At 41.8% G+C, this 19,933-nt stretch overlaps 2 long non-coding RNA genes across 2 annotated transcripts; one reads left to right on the top strand and one right to left on the bottom strand.

Moving 5' to 3' along the window:
* Window positions 1-1,047: 1,047 nt before the first annotated feature.
* LOC135488153 (uncharacterized) lies at window positions 1,048-5,296 on the bottom strand. Its single transcript, XR_010446934.1, has 3 exons — window positions 5,192-5,296; window positions 3,573-3,627; window positions 1,048-3,168 (listed from the first exon to the last, which is right to left on the bottom strand). It is a non-coding gene; the product is annotated as an uncharacterized LOC135488153 (long non-coding RNA).
* A 2,576-nt stretch (window positions 5,297-7,872) lies between these two features.
* On the top strand, window positions 7,873-14,655 carry LOC135487752 (uncharacterized). Its single transcript, XR_010446885.1, has 3 exons — window positions 7,873-8,000; window positions 11,315-11,360; window positions 13,027-14,655. It is a non-coding gene; the product is annotated as an uncharacterized LOC135487752 (long non-coding RNA).
* The last annotated feature ends 5,278 nt before the right edge of the window (window positions 14,656-19,933 follow it).

Raw genomic sequence — 19,933 nt, 5'->3', positions numbered from 1 at the left:
ATCGCACCTGGCTTTCCTACCATGTTGATAACAGGTTGAGAGAGAGAGACAGTCACAACCACAGACCAAATCGCCCCTGGCTGTCCCACCATGTTGATAACAGGGTGAGAGAGAGAGAGACAGTCACAACCACAGACCAAATCGCCCCTGGCTGTCCCACCATGTTGATAACAGGGTGAGAGAGAGAGACTGTCACAACCACAGACCAAATCGCCCCTGGCTGTCCCACCATGTTGATAACGGGGTGAGAGAGAGAGACAGTCACAACCACAGACCAAATCGCCCCTGGCTGTCCCACCATGTTGATAACAGGGTGAGAGAGAGACAGTCACAACCACAGACCAAATCGCCCCTGGCTTTCCTACCATGTTGATAACAGGGTGAGAGAGAGAGACAGTCACAACCACAGACCAAATCGCCCCTGGCTGTCCCACCATGTTGATAACAGGGTGAGAGAGAGACAGTCACAACCACAGACCAAATCGCCCCTGGCTTTCCTACCATGTTGATAACGGGGTGAGAGAGAGAGAGACAGTCACAACCACAGACCAAATCGCACCTGGCTTTCCTACCATGTTGATAACAGGGTGAGAGAGAGACAGTCACAACCACAGACCAAATCGCCCCTGGCTTTCCTACCATGTTGATAACGGGGTGAGAGAGAGAGAGACAGTCACAACCACAGACCAAATCGCCCCTGGCTGTCCCACCATGTTGATAACAGGGTGAGAGAGAGAGACAGTCACAACCAGACTAAACTACACCTGCCTGCTACACCATGTTGTCAACAGGGTGAGAGAGAGAGAGACAATCACAACCACAGACCTACGCGTCACATCTTAGGCCCTGTCTTGTGCCGAGGAACATGTCTTTCTCCAGTATGAATACAATCGTATTTATTTACCCGATGAAATTGCACAAAAAGCAACGGGTAATCTGAAATTTTTTTCTCCCGTACTGATACTTGTGCCCTTGGTTCCGAGCAACCCCATGACGCGGGCGCTCTCAGAGAAAGGGAATAAAGAAGGTACGGATTTATTCACGAGTATGAAATTTATTACCATGTGACGAAAATCCTCATGCGAACTCAAATAGCTCAACAATCATATACCACTGTGCAAGGGCAGATCCAGAAATGAAAATGGAGCACGAGGATTGAGTAAGCGTCTTGGGACATCAGGGTCGCGAACTGTCGGGTGGCACACGTCAGAAGAGACCCTCTATCCCTGCGGGTTTTGTCTTGCAGTGCAACCGTCCTTTTCTTTATCTGCTAAATGCCGATGTGAAAGCGCGGGCGGTTGTACCTGAATCAAAACTTAATGCCAGCGGGTTGTCATAAGGATCTTCCGACGGCACGCGCCCAACAGCATGGTGGGAAGGATGGCACAGCTAGAGGCGCATCGCCGTAAAATGCACCTGATGTTATATGCAGTTTAAATAAATTGCACAGTTGAAATAATTTTGATACTGAATTATGCCTGCCGTTCTGAGCTAGTGAGTGGATTCTAGCCTGTATTTTAATCAGTTGCAGGTTGCAACGTCATATATAAGGCGAGGTCCATTTCATTTGCCAGTATAAAGACTTTCCAAAACCAAAGCTGATTGCATGATTTTGTGTTCCCATATGGACGGATTAGGATTGGACTTCAAATAATTTTTCTAAAGTGTTTCAATAAAATGTGCTCTTGTGCGTCTACTTTGCTTTGTATCACGTGATCGGGAAAAAATGGCTCACTCATCCTAATCCATCTTGACCCGCAATGTTTTGAGATCGCTAAATCACTCACCCAAAATCTAGATAGTGGTGACGCAAACGCATTAGAGTCAGCATGATCCTATCATGTGCTGAACAAGATACAACAAGATAACTGAGGTAACAAACATTAAAAGTGACATTACATTAATCAGCAATATCTCTCGTTTCACGAGTGCGTTAATTCGATTGCACGAGTTTATTCAGTGGCATGAAACCACGTCATGAAGTGCAGTTGAATTAAAACGCACGACACAGGAAATGGTCCTGGCCTTGCTAATAATATTAGCAAGGCCAAGGCCAGGACCATTTACGTGTTGGGTATATTATATTACAGCCTCCACAGAGACTTGAGCTTCATCCTGAGGCACAAACAGTGATTTTCAATATACATTTACTCCGTCTCTCGATTTTTCAAATTTTGGCATACGAGGTAGGAGTATCAAAAACTTTTCTTGAGAAATATTAACTAATGCGTTCCATGTTGTCTTCCCTTAGATACGTTTGAATACAACATCATACAATGAGGTTAATTTAAAACGAGTTTACAAAATTTAGTACGTTCACATTTTACAGAGTGCGCTTTTAAAAATAAAGGTTTTCGAGCTTTTGAAAAAACCGTTAACAGCAAAATATGCATGTTTATGCACACTGTAAAGGTTTTCCAGCGAGGTGGAAATGTCCTTGCGACTCATTTCGCTGAAAAGCCTCAAGGGGTACATTTTGTTTTTGCCGAAAAACTCAAAAACATTTCTTTCTGAATAGGTGGATCAGCAAGTACAACTGCCTCGACATGGTGTCCCAGAAAAGGAAGATGGTCCCAGTTTGGATGAACGCCTGTCATTGACCTTAAAGGACATCTTGCAAGGCAGAGCAGAATATAAGAGTTTAGCGATCGCTAATAAATAGCCGACTCCCCTTTTTATAAAGCATCATGCATAAATGCAAGTATATTTTTGCAATTGTAGAGCCCCTTTGGTCGATTAGAGTACAAGTATATATATATATACTTCTTCAATATCGGAATCGTAGTATAAAGGTCCATATTTTTGGGTCGATTTGATGGAATTGACGTCAGTATACCGATCACATGACAAAACGTAGCCTCCTTATTAGTTGCCGCATCCGATATGAGGAGATGACGTATTGGCGTGACGACAAGGTGAAACGCGCGAAAATTATGAAAACATCTTTCATATAAGTATGTCGAAATCGTAGAATTTGGTTTGTTTAATGTATTAGCCTCAGTAAAGCAATGAATGCCGGGAGAATTATCGTGACGAAGGAACTACCGATTACCGTCCCTGAGCTGCCAGGGGTCGTTTCTGGCTCTGCACTAGGTGAATGCGTCGTACCGTTTAGATGTGGCGTAATTGTGCTAGCACAATCTCTGGTAGGAGTAAGGATAGCCAGCACTGGAATCGAAAACAGAAAAGTCTCATTAATGATGTCAAGAGGCGCCAGTTGGTAGGGGTTGACTAAGGGGGGGGGGGGGGCCAATCAAAAGTTCTTAAGGAAGGTGGGGGGGGGGGGGGTAATTTCACCTTATAATGATGACATGTACATGTTAATGAAACGGAAACACTGAGTCATTCGCACATTGGCGTGTGCTCTCACTCAGAATCGACACATCGACGGCAGGTGGAATCCCACCTTTCCGTCAAGACCCATATCCTCGGTCTCAATCCAATCACGACAAAAGGGCCGGTGGGACAGTGACACTCTATCCTAGGACATTTAAAACTCATACACCTGGTAGACGTTGGAATCTTCTTTTGATGTGCACATTCAGACATCAGTATTTATAGAAACAACTTACCTAGAGCAAAGAGCGCCGTGTACAAAACTGTCTTCATCTTCAATGCAAACGCCATCTAAAACGAGAAGAAAGGACCAGTATGAAAGTCAGAAACCAGGCTAAACCGTGTATACCGCACTTTGTAGTCTGCTCGTGTTAAAGGAGGCTTAGCGATATAAAAATTATTGGCATCTTCTCTTTATGCGAACAATAACTTCACAATATACATGTACTTGTGTCGCCAATCGACATTATAACGTACATGTAGGAGACTCGCTGGCTTTTTTGCTCTCTTTCGTTCGGCAGAATCACAGAATGACAGAATTTTAAAACAATGCCGCTCCGATACGCGTAAAGTACTTTTAAAACGACATTGTCGCTATAATACGCTACGCATACAATCAAGAATAAATAAAGACTCGTAATCGATTTGGCAGACTCCCGCCTCCGACAAATTCGAAAAAAGTCCATTGCTCAATGTCTGGCAATGAGTGATTATGTAGGCCTAATAGCCATAACGGGGATATATTCACGCTTCCACGTTTTATTATTGCATTTATTTGCTGTTAGCCCAGTTGCAAGGCTATTTAGGCCACCTTTCGAATTTTGTACCAAAAAAGTTTCGCTATAGAGTGCGCGAAACTTCTATACTCAATCTCTTGGTTGCACATACGCGTTTCACGTCAACAGGAATAGCATTGCTGGTTGCAGGCTCACTTGTAATAGAAAATTGATAATTTGTTTTCAGCTTTCGTCAGAATAACGTATTTTTATTATTGTTGCATTGGATTCTATTGTTCATAGGCCTATTTGTTGCTCCGGGCGTTTATCGATTACTAATATATTGAAGCAATTCCCCAATGCAAATGGTGTAGAAGTTATATGTTCTTTCGTTTCTTTGACTGAGTATCTGATCTGTGTATGATGTACACGCTTCCAATATTGGAAAAAGCAATACATGAGCATGACTTAGAATTACATGTGTGTGTATTCATCCTTTAGATTTTCAATTGTTGATCTCAGCAACTCCTGGAAATGGCACGACAATTTCGAGACGTAGCACTCCCTTGGCCTTATCCCCAATGAACATCCTTAATTCTCTGGACTTTCTTAAAACTCATTTCTGTCAAATCGATTGGCAAATAGGATATGGGATTGTTCCACTGGAGCGGTTTTGTTGAAAATCGCGGCGGTTTGTCGCCTGAGTTTGCAGCGGCAAACCACGCAGTTTCCCGCTGCAGTGGAGTCGGTCCTATGATAGGATGCAGACAAACAAATATGAGAAATCGACACCGACTTTTGTCTGTGTTTCATCTATTGAAACACATTGTTTCACTTTATCTATTGTATATTAATCTTATAATATATGTTGTATGGAAACAGTGAAATTGGGGAACACTGCAGATGTTACACCGGGAACTCAGACTGAGGACGGTGATAGATGTCCCCATTGCGCCACTCCGTCAAGAATTCTTGATTTCATGACAACCGCTAAACGATTCAAGATATATATAGGAAAAGCTGGTGCGCTTCGTTGGGGCTTGTGGATATGCCGTTTTAGGAGTTAAATAAAATGTTATCGATTATCAAAATGAAAATAACAAAATAATGTCGATATATAACTTTTGAAAATCCCTTACCTCTCTCTGTGGTGTTTTCTGTATCAGCAAGCCGCAACCTGGAACTTCCCTCACCAAATGGACCCGTAAAATACACCCAACAAATAAATATGGCGGAAGAAAACACTAGCGTTGTCATGGGATCAATGACGCGTTCGCCAATTATGTCAGCAGGATGACATGTGACAATAAGAGGATTGTAAGGTGTGAATTTTGATCGAAAATCGGAAATCAGCATTGATTTGGATCGGTGTAAATTTGTTGCGTACATGTACAACTTGAAAGAACACCTCGATTTGTCTAGACCCGAGTGGGTTGCCCATTTTTGCCGTAAATGAGAGTCGCTATAGTAACTCATGTCAGAGTCATTCAAATAAATTATTTGAAAGTCTCTGCTCATGTGCAGTGTGCGACAATCCTCAAGTCTTCCTTACACTATTTTCCCTTTTTGTAAAACCGCCTGCTTTAAATTTGTAAATGTGTCATTAATAAAAAATACTTCATTGTTTTCTACTAAAAAATTTCCCGCGGAAAAAAACGTCCTAAAGCTGCTGCTACTGCTTCTGCCCAACTGTAGGTGTCCTGACGCCCTGCAGGTCCCTCACGCATTTCAAAGTACACATTTTCCCTTCTGCCCAACTGTAGGTGTCCTGACGCCCTGCAGGTCCCTCACGCATTTCAAACCACACATTTTCACTCCCAGACCCAACCCTAGCAGGATTGACATAAACTTTGATCTATTGAAATTCAGCTAAAATTGGAGTGTCAGCATGATTGTATACAGTTTTAATAGGCCTCACATGCATAATGTGCTGCCGAGCTTTCCTTGGCTTCGTTGCGTGGTAACCGACTAAGGTAAATACTTGACAATAACCAGTGGCTATTGAATGCCGAGGTTGGTTGATCGGATAATGAGACGATGAAACGGAGAAAACTGAGAATATTCTGTGAATTGTACAAATTCTAATAAACAGCCATCCTGAGATTCAGGTGTTTGATACTCCACTGACGTCATATACAAAATTTGAAAGTTTGCAATATCGAGAGGCGGAGTATATCGAAAACAAATGGTAACAGGGTGATACTCAGTAGTTAACACGTTTCATGTAATCATAGATCCGTGGTATAGTTATCGATCCATTTCTTAGATGGCACAACGGTTGGTTGATGATACTAAAACGACGCTGACCCTGCTTTGCCCATGCCGCTTGAAAATAAGGGATGGTCGCCAACAATAGGGAGATTTCGCAATCCGTATACGAACGTATGAAGAACGAATGTCTGTGGCGTCACGCCTTGTGGTTATTCATTAACGCGACACCCGTAAATCATACTTTCTATTTTATATGTACATTATTTGCATAGAAGAATCGGGGGAATTTTCATCCTGGTTTTTGGGTGCGGTCAAAGGTAGACTGAGCAGAAAGGGCTACTGACTAATTGAATCTGATGTCTGAGGTAAACAAAACAGAAAGGGCTGTCTAATGCTTCCTGGTTTTGACTCTGCTGTTTTCATAAAGGTAAAACAAGCAGAGCAGGCTTCCCACTATTGTTTCATTGCTAAAGGTAGACCAAGCAGAACAGGTCTGCCCTCTGATGTTCCATGGCGTTGAATCTGCTGTTAAGGGTAGATCAAACAGAAAGGGCAACCTGATGTTCCATGGCGTTGAATCTGCTGTTAAGGGTAGATCAAACAGAAAGGGCAACCTGATGTTCCATGGCGTTGAATCTGCTGTTAAGGCTAGATCAAACAGAAAGGGCAACCTGATGTTCCATGGCGTTGAATCTGCTGTTAGGGTAGATCAAACAGAAAGGGCAACCTGATGTTCCATGGCGTTGAATCTGCTGTTAAGGCTAGATCAAACAGAAAGGGCAACCTGATGTTCCATGGCGTTGAATCTGCTGTTAAGGCTAGATCAAACAGAAAGGGCAGCCTGATGTTCCATGGCGTTGTATCTGCTGTTAAGGGTATCGATCAAATAGAAAGGGCAACCTGATGTTCCATGGCGTTGAATCTGCTGTTAAGGCTAGATCAAACAGAAAGGGCAGCCTGATGTTCCATGGCGTTGTATCTGCTGTTAAGGGTATCGATCAAATAGAAAGGGCAACCTGATGTTCCATGGCGTTGAATCTTCTGTTGAAGAGAGACTAAGCAGAGAGGGTTGCCCATTTCTCATGCAGCTTCGAATTTGCTGTTAAAGGTAGACAAAGCAAGAAGGACTAAGGTAGACCAAGCAGAGCAGGCTGCCCATTTGGCTTAAGAGTCTGCTGTTAAAGGAAGACCAAGTAGGAAAGGCAACCCACGAATGTCCTTGGCTGCGACAGACAATGTCGGCAAAACAGCCAGGAAAGTGCCGTCTACACGCTACGAGGTGTGCCGTGCCCAAAGATGCATTAGCTTCCCCGATGCAACCGGCCTCCCCTGCATGCACTGTCAAGGGGTGACAGAAATAGCAAATGGCGGAGAAATGGAATCAGTGACTTCAAACTGGCGACACCCTAGTCCTTTTACCATCATGTTACAGTAAATCACTTGTCCATGTCAATGGATAAGGCCACATTTGCATATTTTGTTAACTGGTCCTTTTAGTTTTCCACTGATACTCTTGCCCGCGATGAAAACTAATCAGACTTGACGTCATCCCGCCTACAATTCTACCAATCGCAGGTCCCAGACTCCCGTTGCCTGGGAAACGGATTTTAGTGCTGGCTGGGAATTATCCGCAACATAAATTGAAAATTATCTTGGAGCTTGCGCGAGAGTGAGGGTATTTGAGTTGGACTAGAAGCTTGTTGTGGATTTTAGAAAAACCAGTTTCCCGGTGGTAAGGTAGGCGACACTTTTTTATTTTTCACATTTTTCTTCTAGACCATTCCAAATCAAGTTTGCCTATTCCCGAATTTTCGTTTCTTATGATAACACTACAAGTAGTTCCTCATAATTTTTCACGAAGGAGGTGCAAAAACAATGGCGTCTAGATCTCGGCCCATCAAATTTTCTTCATCACAACCACGATGCTCCGCTGCTAATTTCTTATGTCAAAGTGACTGTAATTCGTGAGTTGTATATGAAATACTCCTTTCTATGTCGTATTTGATAGAATTAACCCATTACCGGCGGTCTTCAGACGACTAATATGCACAGATAGGGGACTGGTTCGTATTTATTTCGCGATAACGATTCCTTATACCGAATAGTTTCGATACAATGTACATACTTTGAGACAGAAGATACATGTACTGTATCTAGCCTATACCTGACTCTTGGCAGTATGCACTGAGATAGTGATAGTCTCCAGTTAATTTTTTATTCTTATTACGTATTCTGATGTTGACAGGAGTTATTTTCAATTATTCCTCCTCTTGATATTTCAATATATTTGTATACGAGGTAGGAAAAAAATCAAAAACCTGTATCTCAGGATAATAATGATGATATAAATCTTTATCAATTTTATTGACGAAGCTCCACTTGAGCGTTTTCTATCTTTGCTTTAAAATTACGTTCCAACTTGTGTACCATGCTCGGTACCAGAGATTCTTCTTGATAAAATAAATCACGTCTTGCCTCACATGGGGTATTTACCGAGCGACTTTTCTTAATGTTAAACAGTTTGATATCTGCCAAGAAGCGCTAGGTACTAAACTAACGAGACGGGAAAGTGGCATTTCAGTTTTTTTAAGATTAGGAGGTTATTCTAGTGCAAAGAGACTTATGGACCTGAATACATGTAAAGTAGATAGGTGTTATATCAGAAAGTGAAAAGTTTTCTTAACACAGGGAAAAAAATCTAATTCGAAAAGGAATGGCGATATTCGATTCTCTAATATCTCATTATGAAGGCTTCTTTTACGACGCATCCAATAGGCCTATACGCTCTTATCATAGTCTATGGCCCCTTTAAATGTAGCCGGAGAATCTTGATTAGATGCAAAAACCTTGGGTCAAGATGGCCGGATAATTGCATGTATAGAATACTGATAAGTGATCGTTTGCTTATAATAAGAAAACGGATATTAGACGACAAGGCATCATGTAAAAAAAGAGATTAATAATCTATTAGGATGCTGGATCATTTGCCACACGGGCTATGTGAATGCCAGACGCCTTCAAAAAATGTTTTACATAATTGCTCTTGAGCGTAGAGACAAAGGAAAGCAATTCATTAATTTTCACGATTATTGCCGAGTGAACATCAGTATTTTGTTCTTAGCATTTGCGCAAACGGGACTCGCGTTGAATATTTCATGCTATTCCTAGATTAATACCTTTTCACGCGTCAACTCATTGTCTAATTCAGCGTTCGTTGCTTCGAGTCCCGCCCTGCCATGCAAACAGAAAATACCGAAGTGACAGCCTGAGCTAAATTAAAAGTGGTATAAACATGGGAAAACGAATCGAATCGCATTTGCAAGTTTGCTGTCAGGGGATATTGGGAAATGGCTCAGTTTGTGTGGTTTGCGTGCAGAGGAAATAGATTGGATGTCAAATTCGAAGAAACAACAATTTTTCTGAAAATAACGTTTTAAAATATTAACGTTAATTACATGTAGAGTAATACGGATTGAGAGAAAGTTCTATTATTTTGAGTTACTGCAAGGAGCGTCTATCCCAACAACAACAACGACAATAGCAAATGCCGCGCCCCTGTGGAGGAAGCTGTGTTGTATATCATGATTCTGAACACGCAGATTGATGATGAAATATCTCTTCTTAATTCAATATGCTCTCCATCTGCCTCTATACTACTGCGGGAACTACACTGCCTCCCCGGCTGCCTCTGACAAGAATTTTATTCAGAGCAAATTACTGGTCGCAGCCAGCTGTCAAACCATCAGGTTTATATCGTCTCGGGGGTGAGCGATGTGGATGCGTGCAGACTCTCTCGGTCCAAAATAGAGTGGTTGCGAGATAAAACATTTAAAAATGCTATACACCATTCGCTGATACGTTTGGCATCGGCTCCAGATAACAGAAAAACCACTTGGTTACATTCAATTGGCATCAATGCTGGCTGTTTTCATCGCGAAATTCAGTTCAAGCTGGAAAAAGTCATGAATATAGCTTTTAAGCTGTTAAAACAGCGATGATATTCATAGGTTTCAGCACGATGGTTTATTGGAACCAAGGCGATGTTTGGGTAGAACATCCATCCATCCTGACACTAGTCTTCAACACAGTGTCTTCAAATGGTTGCTATGGAAACCTGGCTCATTTGGTGACTCGGTTGCATCTCCAGAGAGATTCACCTACTTTTCTGGTGGGATCACGTGGGCAGGATGTGATCTGTCTTGAGGCGAGCCGCGACAATGCAGTTATATGAGAGATTGGAGGCGATAAAGCAGAAGGTAGAATGCTGGACATCTTTGAACAGGTTAAACCAGAAGTCACCTCATTACTTAGCAAAACTGATATGGCGTGGCAAAGAGTATTTCAAAGAATCGACGGGGTAAGAGATTGTAATCAACGGGGTTCCAACCGTCTGCTTCATTCTCGAATGATTCTTCCTGTTGTTTGTTCTTTCCTGTATATACATGACGTCATGGGACGACATTGCTTCTTTCATACAAAACTCTAATTCAATGAACACCAAATGCAAGGTTGCCCGCCAGCGCAGCCGGAGCTTGTCCGTTGTCTGAATTGGCTGATTGCATAGGTCAAGAAAGAGAAACAGAGGTCAAGATTGCGCCCTTTTTTGCACAATAAAGCGCAAAATCTTCGTTCCCGGACACTTTATCCTACCGCACCGGATATCAAGATAGGCCAAAAATCGTATTTGTTGGAACTAAAGACGAAGAACAAAAATTTGAAAAATAGAATTCATGAATGGACACTTCACTCACTCCACAGGGATTTGAGGGGAAAAGGGCTATTTACAAGAAATTTAAAAATTCCACACCTCCTATCAGTGTGCGGTATGATAGGAGGTGTGGATTTTTTTAATTTCTTGTAATTAGCACTTTTTCCCTAAAATTCCTGTGACTGACTCGACTAGAAACCGGGATGGTCAAACTGAAGTACAGTCAGACTCACGGTCTGAGCTGTAAATCGAGAAGATCACCAACAACACAAACTCCTTGATCCATCGGAGATGCGTTGGATGGCTGCTTTATTGATTTTGTGTCAACTTTGTCTATTTCCAGATGAAGGGTCGTCTGATGTTATCCCTCTGCTTTCTGGCGATCTTTGGTAAGTTAAAAACGAGAGGCAAGAGAGTTGTCAGACACAAAAGGCCGGTGTAATGTCTTTGATGGTTTCCTTGTCTGAATGTTTCCCCCTTATTGTTTGGGATCGCTGTAAGATAGATTGTACTGAACCTTAAAGTGAATTGTGCCATGTACAATCTCGCCCTTGAGCTGGTACATACATTTCCGTGATATTATTATATTTCCACTTCATAAGCAACACTGATCGGAATTTCATTACTGAGTGCATTCAATCCATTAAGTCACGAGTCTTTACATGTAATTTTCTTTTCTTGCTAAGCAACTAAAAATTTGCTTTGTGGTGGATGGGGCATTCAGTTCAAGAGATGCTCCCAACTGCCCGAAATCTGTCTCGTGCTGTGGGTACCAACTTGGCGTCGTTACGGTCATATAAACCAAACTAACACTCTTCCCAAAGCTTGTTCGCAAGAGAGTGTCACATCGATTTCCTGTAAACCAAGCACCGTAGACAGGAAGAATATCTCGTCCACACTGTTTTTTCTAATCGATGAGGAGATTGTCTTGTCTTGTAAAAAATTATTTTAGGGCGGAGCGATCTGTGTTTTTTGTAATTTGTTGATGAAAGGTAGCCTATACTGCCTTTCTTTTTACTAAAAGCAATGTCATGCCAAAGCCATACCATTAGCAAGATTTATGCAGTCTCCCAACAATGGAATATCGTGAAGAAGAACGTCTCTGCTCTGCCAATCCTTTCAACGATTTTTGCAGAGGCGACTTCGGGAGTATTCTATGTAGATGAGAAACCCTGCACCTACTCATTGGCGACAGGGTGCATGCTAATGCGCGGTGGATAATAGGGGTGAAATTACACCAAGCACTTGAAGGGCTCTCTTCCATTGTCTTCTGGTCACCGAAACTTCCAGATTTTGATGTTAATTTGAAAGACTCTGATGCCAACAATGATGAAAAATGCAGTTTAAAGAGACAACTTGGTCATAGCACTGATTTAGAGGATAATGGCCTTTTGCTCGCCACCATGCGCCGCAACATGTAAGATCACGAAAATGCTGATCTCGAGTAATGACTTTCGCTAGTGTTACGAGGCAGTTTTTGACAACATGGCTTGTGAATTTTGGGAAGGCCTGCGCTTATATTTCACTCTAGTAAACTGTCCATTCAGTGCGATCTTGCAGTTTTTGCGCTTTTAAAACGATTCAAATTGGAGTTGTCACGGTCCTGCTGGAAGCAATTTCCGTGTGAAAAACCAAAATATCTCATGCCCAACTTATCCCTTTAAGGAATAAGATCAGAGATGCCAGATGAAAATGTAATTTTATAAATGATTCAGATATATCCTATTCAGGTATATCAATTGTTTACCTCAGATAAACACCATAATCGGCTTGTAAGGAAAGCTACCTTTTGCGGCGATTCTTTGTAATCATGGTTTCTCATCTCAATGGCTAATGACTGGAATACCTTGAATAATTGAGGCATGATTGGTCGTATGGAAACCACTCTCATGAGATTTAAGGGGGTTTTTTGTCTTCAGACTTTTCGGGTTAAACAACCCAATCTAAAGCATCCGATCAGCGAATATGCAGACTGGACTTGCATTTGACCAATCTTAGTAACCTGTGAAAAATTTCTCTACCGAAATTCTCTTATTGTCGATTTTGTTCTTTCAGCACTGACAAATGCAGCAGATGCAGCGACCGATCCCCCCACATCAGAACCAACATCAGCCGCACCAACTACTGGTGCAGGTCAGGTTGTCATAAGTGCCGTCGCCATCTTACTTCCGGTTGCCATGGCTTTATTCAAGGTCATTGAAGGTCAGTAAGCAAAACTATCTTGGACACCAGCAGCCGGTCATGGACGGATGTCGTCAAGATTGAAGTGCTCTCATACATGGTGAATACGATCAAAGGGATTGAAAAATTCCGTCAGTCCACGAGAAATGACCGAAAAGATGGAGTTCGGTGCTACTGAATTGTCGGACAGGAAGGACATTATAGATTCAGTCAAAATTTTAAAAAATCCAAGTTCACCAAATTAATGACTCACATAGTGTGATGAAAAAAAAAGAGAGGCATTAACGTACTAGACCTGAAGCAAAACAAGCAGCCAAGGATTTTAACAAACATTTTCCGTATCTTCGATCGTCTGCCCGGACTGGTACAGGCATGATGACGTCAGTTCAGGCGTCATGGGTGCTTTTGCCTTGGCCATTGGTTGATTATCGTGACCTTAAACTTCAATGAGGTTTACTGGTAGTCACCAAGCCCTGGGCGAATGGCATTTTGGTGCAAGCTGACTGAAACGAGTCTTCTTGCTGGTGTGTTTCATGTGTGAGCTCTCGTGAGTTTTCGAACTCTTCAGGCGTTTGATATCTCCTCTGTGTTCAACCCCCTGGAGGGGATGTTGGACACTAAGGTTGTGACGACGCTTTGATGTGTTTGTTAATTTGGGGCGCAATCTATATCATAATTGTGAGCATATCATATTTAGTTAATGACATTTTGTTAGCAACGTTATATCATATCACACCACACACAAACTTTCTAAGTTTTTATGTAGAAAACACCACTTTAAGTAGACCAGAAATTAAAAGATATGATTGTTTTACTGCACATGAATATGTTTTGTGATAATTTTTTATCTATCATTCTTTAGTTTTGGTAAATGACGACATGACAATCAGGAACTGAACGTGGACTTGCAAAGTATACACAAAATCTTCCAATCACAAAATGACAGCTTTGTGGTCAAGCCAACATAAACAAAATTAGCAATAGCCTCCGAGATTGGTGCCTGTAATCGGCAATAGCTTCCGACATCGGCGCTGGTGTAGAGTATAAATGCCACAGGCGCTTAAGTTGCTACAATTGAGCCCCCTCCGAACGCGGTGTGCCAGCCCAGATCATTATCACAACTGAATGATGGGGAATTGCCATACCGCTGGACAAGGAGTGTAATCATAAAGGAATAAACGCGTGTGATTTCGTAAATGTATACTCGTACTCATTTCACAGCTTGTCGCTGGCTTTGCCATCCCACCCTTAAATACATGATGCAATGCTTTTCAGAACAAACCTAGAATTAAATTAGTCCAAACTTGTCTAACATCAAAATCAATCAGTATCATCATCATGACGTCATAAAAAATAAAAAGATTTAAAAATGTTGTAATTTTAAGAGCTGGTGACCGTATGACTGTGGAGGGCAGGAACGCTTTGCCGTCCACACGAACTGTTGCCAGCAGATCTGTAAGTTTTCGAATTTAATATGAATAAAATCATTTTCCATCGTAAAAACGTGGTTTTTCAAATGATGTGTACCTGTGTCGTCATTTCCAATGACGAAACAGGTTATGCAGATTTCAACATTCCCGATTGGATAATTTATGATATGAAGTTTCTCCAAATTCTACTTTCGGAAATCTTTGATCTGGTTAGTGCTCGACCTTTCTTGTTCTTTATGCGACCACTGTATCCGTCCGAGAGACTTGCTGCATTTGAAAGACTGCCTGCCTCTCAACGCAGTGGTTCATTCGTCCATTCATCGATAATTGCCGCTTTGTGGCAAGTCTGCCATGATGGTATCCATACGATGCCGATTGGCACAGTATTGATCTTGGAAGTCGTCTGCTCGAGATCATTATCCAAATTAATGCTACAGAGCCTCAGATGAACTTTTGGCCCAAATTACAAATCACCATGACAAATATACCCTTGTTTATCCAGCCGCGGATTTAATTGATGTTGGACACAGATAACCCAATGACATTTAGGATTTCAGAAAAAAGCGCCTATATCGTCAATTCATCCATCAGACAATGAGATGCTATTAGAGCCTGCACTACTAAAGCAGTGTCGTCCTTCAAACGCATAGGATTCGTCGCGGAATGGGCGATGACTTTAAGTCTAAAGCCATCCATTTCATCTGACGTCCTACCAAGGGCTATTACTCTTTTCCGAGACGACGGATTTCCAGGATATCCCCAATAGAATGAAAAATATGGCTAAAAAACCAATGACATAAGCAAAGAATCTTTGCATGGCGTTTTCGTCAGGGGGCGCAACTTCCTTTTACACCTGTGTAAAAGTAGAAAATATCGCCCGGAAAAGAACCTGACCCAGACCCATTTTGGTTTACGTGTGGCAGAGGCCATGACGAAAAACGGCTCAGAAACTAAAGCGGAAAATAATTTCAATCCTTTGTTACCCGGTAATTCTGTCCTCGGACATTTCGGACTTGCACAGCGGCACTGGTAAGAACATATTTAGGTTGCAACATAATACATCTCAGACGGAATGTCTCAGGCCAGTTTTTTCACGAAATGAAATATCGAGAGGCGGAGTGTATTGAAAACCACAGGTTTATGTAAGGATGCAAGTGTTACCCATTCAATAGGAACTGCTGATTGGCTCAGACTCAATCCGGCCACGGAATCGATCACCGTAGAGAGGCCAACGACCGAGACGGACAGATGCGATCTGCCGGGGTAATCAGCCTGATAAATGACACATCCCGCAGCCCAGGCTCCGATTCTCCATCAGAAATGGCTTAACCAGGAGACAATGCGAGGGCAAGTTTCCGAAACAGAGTCTGTGTGGAATCATAATGACGGTATTACTGTCGATGAGGAACGTCAACATTTAACGCTGTAAAAGCAAGGCTGTTTTTATTCAAAATTATGGCGTTGAGTCTTGGTATCGATCGACATTACTCGAAGGAGATGCATCTAACGCCAAGTTACATGTAAATATTTAACGCCAACTAGCGTTCATTTTTCCAGAGCGTTACCGGGTTAGCAATCTCCAATTTCATGAAACCCAGACTGAGGTTTGCAGAATATTGGCGTTTTTTTTTAAAAGCGTGTATGGGCAGACTTCCTATGGCCGTCTCCTCGGCCTCCGGTCTTGATTGGTAAGCGGTTGTCAATTCAATCCGGCGAGGGAATTGACCAGACTGATGAGGCAAGCACCCTCGCTAACGAAATATACAAGCGGCACAGCCATGGCTTCGCCGCAAAGCGGCAACTCACTAGAAAAAACATCGCTGTGGTTATTCATATACGGGACTGTAAACTATTCTTACATGAGAAGATTCGGTCAGTCATACGCAGTTACGAATAATACGACTAATGTACCTTTTAATTGAAGAACGTGATAGCGTCGAAGTGCACCATTCAGACCAGTTGAGATCAAATTAAAGGCTGGCATAAAAATGAGCAGTCGCCAGACTCTTGACAGCGTGCTTTGCCGATAGTTGATTAAGATTAATTGATGGAAACAAGTGCAAACAAGTGAATAGGAAATACAGCAAACATTGTCTGCACGGTGGTTTGAGTAAGCGATGATAACAGACAAATATCGAGGTTGCTAGATTGGACGCGCCTCACAAACAACATACTGGCGATAGTGCATTTATATGAAGTAGAACCTCTCTATTAAAGACACTCTTGGGACTGACAAGTGCTGTCCTTAATAGAGATGTGTCCTGATTGGAGAAATCAAGTGGAATGGAAACAACCAATTTAGTAACAAAACTATAGCGTCTTTAAAAGAGAGGTGTTTATGGGAGGTTCAGACAATTACATCTTCAGTTTCCTGTGATATTCCTGTGGTTGTCAGTGGTGGGCTGTGGAGTATAGTGCTCGAACGCTTTATCCCAGGACGCTTAATAATCTTTGATGCGCACCGGTCAGCTATAGTTGATGTGGCATGATATGTGAAGTAAACCCAAGGACAGTTGCCCTTCCATCATTCCCGTGTAGCGAGCTATTTAATGACTGTTGATTATTACGGGAAGGAGATATAATATCATGCAATATGATAATTTAGGAACCTAGGAGTATCGGATTATTACAGTTTAATCAGAAGTCCAAGTGCGTAGCCGACAATTGATATTTTGCCCTTAATTAATCTCAGACGTAAACGATGGATGATTAATTAATTTAGTATTCTGTACTCGAATAGCATAATCGTTAATAATATCTCTATACTAGCGTAGCCAATAACCGGCAACCAGGAATAACATTTTAACTCGCTACAATCTCGAGATTTCGCTGCAACATCTAACTTTGTGTGAATGTTATTTATTCGCTTTTGTCTATGGCTTTGCCAATATAATCTGCTTCTAGAAATTGACTCGGCCTGCTACACTATTCTGCACTCGCTGGCTTTTCCAGTGAATGATGATTCTAGCTTTGACTTTCCTCGTAGACCACCACAGAGATTGCAGTTGGCAGTATCTGGTGAACGAGACTGATGAATCAGAATCAGAATCAGAATCAGAATTCGATTTCGTTTTTTTTTTCATTCTGAGTAGCAAGCTAATCGCTTCTCCTAGAGTTAATTACGATGAGATATAGTAAGCTGGTTGTAAATTGAACGCATTACAAACTTCCCATATTTATGGATTGCGGTGATTGTGGAGATTATCTAAAATGCCAGTCAGACAACGGGCCCGGGATCCTGGCTTAACCGGTGGTTTTCAATACTCCGCCTGTCAATAAAATAGCCGGATATCATGACGGCAATGGGCGCACAAGACTGACCGACACGTATCCAGCTAACCGTGGTTTCGCATTGCAGTGACCCGTCCGTAGTTACAGTGCTTAAGTTCACATGCCTGGCATGCTGGCAGAACATAACCAACTGGAATGAAATTCGGCAAACGGCCGTATCATCATATTGGCATGGTTGCCAGTGTAAAACAGAAGAGGTCAACTTGGTGACGACAAAAGCCGTTGGAGGAGTAATTTGATACTCTGTGACAACAAACCAAAGAAACTATTATTCTAAAGCATTTATGAAATGTAACGAGTGAAAATGATTAATTTTGGTGTCAAATATCAGCAAGAATTAATCAAGACTTAACATTTGTAACTGCAGTTCTTTCGGCTCGAATTTTTCAAAATTGCAAAATGGGTCTTCGTAATCGTTGTAGCTAGCTACAAAAAGACCACAGCCCGAGCTCCAAGCCTATGGATGTGACACTGACCTTCTCTCATCTGGCCTGACATGGCCCAATTAGGAGAACACTGATGTGTTCCAAACCCAATTGAGCGTTTTGATTAGAGCTGATTATTGCAATGTTCGTGGGAGAAATCGACCTCAAAATATAAATAGCAAATACATGTATTCCCAAATTGCTCGCAAATGCGCATGTGTGAATGTTTGATTATCATTGATATAATATGTAGGATGAAATGTAGGATGAAGGAGATAAAAAGAGGCAATTTATCTTAATTTGTGTCTGCCTACTGATCCACATTACATAATTGCTGCCATCAAATGAAGCAAACTCACAGAAACTACATGTATTGCCAAGATGCATGTATACTTCGTTGCGATTGGTGCAAAATGAAAGCTGTCGCGGTAATGGAGGATTGGGGGCTTCTGATTGGGCGATATCACCAAGAGGGTCTTGATTCGCTCATTTGGGAAATTCCTCATTGGTCAATTCGATTTACATGTAATCAAGCAGAGTGGAATTGGATAAGTTGGGGGCACGAGATAGTGGCTTGACAAAAGTACGTCGTTTATGTTTTATAGATAAACTCGCGATACTTGTCCAGCAGAGTGGGCAAAAACTATCTATCCCAATGGCGCGTGTCATTTCATTCATTGACGTGTTTGTTTTGTAAGAATGTTTGAAAACCGCAGTTGTTCAAATAATCGGATAGGGCGGGGTAGCCGATACGGACTCAAACGGGTGGATGGTCGGCAGGAAACAATGGAGAGGTTGCGATATGCAATGGCCAACGGATACGCGTATGCGGATAAATATAACGAGTTCCGGTAATTCGGAAGAAAACGAAAAAATAAAGTGCATACATAGCCATGTCCAGAAGGTTTAGTAACCTTGGGAAGTTTGTTCACCTCGATGATGAATACCCTAGTTTATTTTCTGCCATATTTACTCAATCATGGCAAACTTGGAGTTGCAATGGCAATTAGATGACAAAGCATCTCTACTGGACAAATTGGATATTAATCGCCCAATCACTCAGGAATAGAAATCTATAGAGAATTTACTGAGTTAATCACGACTGGTATTTTGGCATTTGTGGCTCCTAACGTCCATACGATGATGCAGTAACTTTGTTGTTTGTGTAATCTTGGAACAAGGACATTTCAGACAAAAATCAATGGTAACACTATTTGACCATCTATTAACAGATCAAGTCTACATTTTCCGAATTTGAGGGTTCTCTCATCTTACAGAAAAGCCTATACGAAGTGCATACTTGTGTGTGGCCGAAAAACAATTATACCTTGTTCGAAAGCTCAAAAGCATTATTCATAATTTTTAAGTGTGACCGTGATATGACAAGGCAGGGCTGACGAATGAAGCTAAATGCATCAGATAACCTTTCGCTGCAGCGCTGATTCAACACTGCACCCCTTTAGGATTCTCATTGTAAACAATACCTATTTACCATCTACCAGGCCTACCGTAATCAACATGTCAAAGTGTCATTATAAAGCGTACGAGGCCTTTTGGCAAATCAAACTGAATATAGAGAGCAAGGACACAGCAACAGACGTCAACAAAAGATCAAGATGGACAAGAGGATTCTCG

This window comes from Lineus longissimus, chromosome 5, assembly GCF_910592395.1.
Source record: "Lineus longissimus chromosome 5, tnLinLong1.2, whole genome shotgun sequence".
In the NCBI taxonomy this organism is placed as follows: Eukaryota; Metazoa; Nemertea; class Pilidiophora; order Heteronemertea; family Lineidae; genus Lineus; species Lineus longissimus.
The sequence above is the reverse complement of the archived record's forward strand: the minus strand, read 5'-3'. Positions and strand labels throughout refer to the sequence as shown.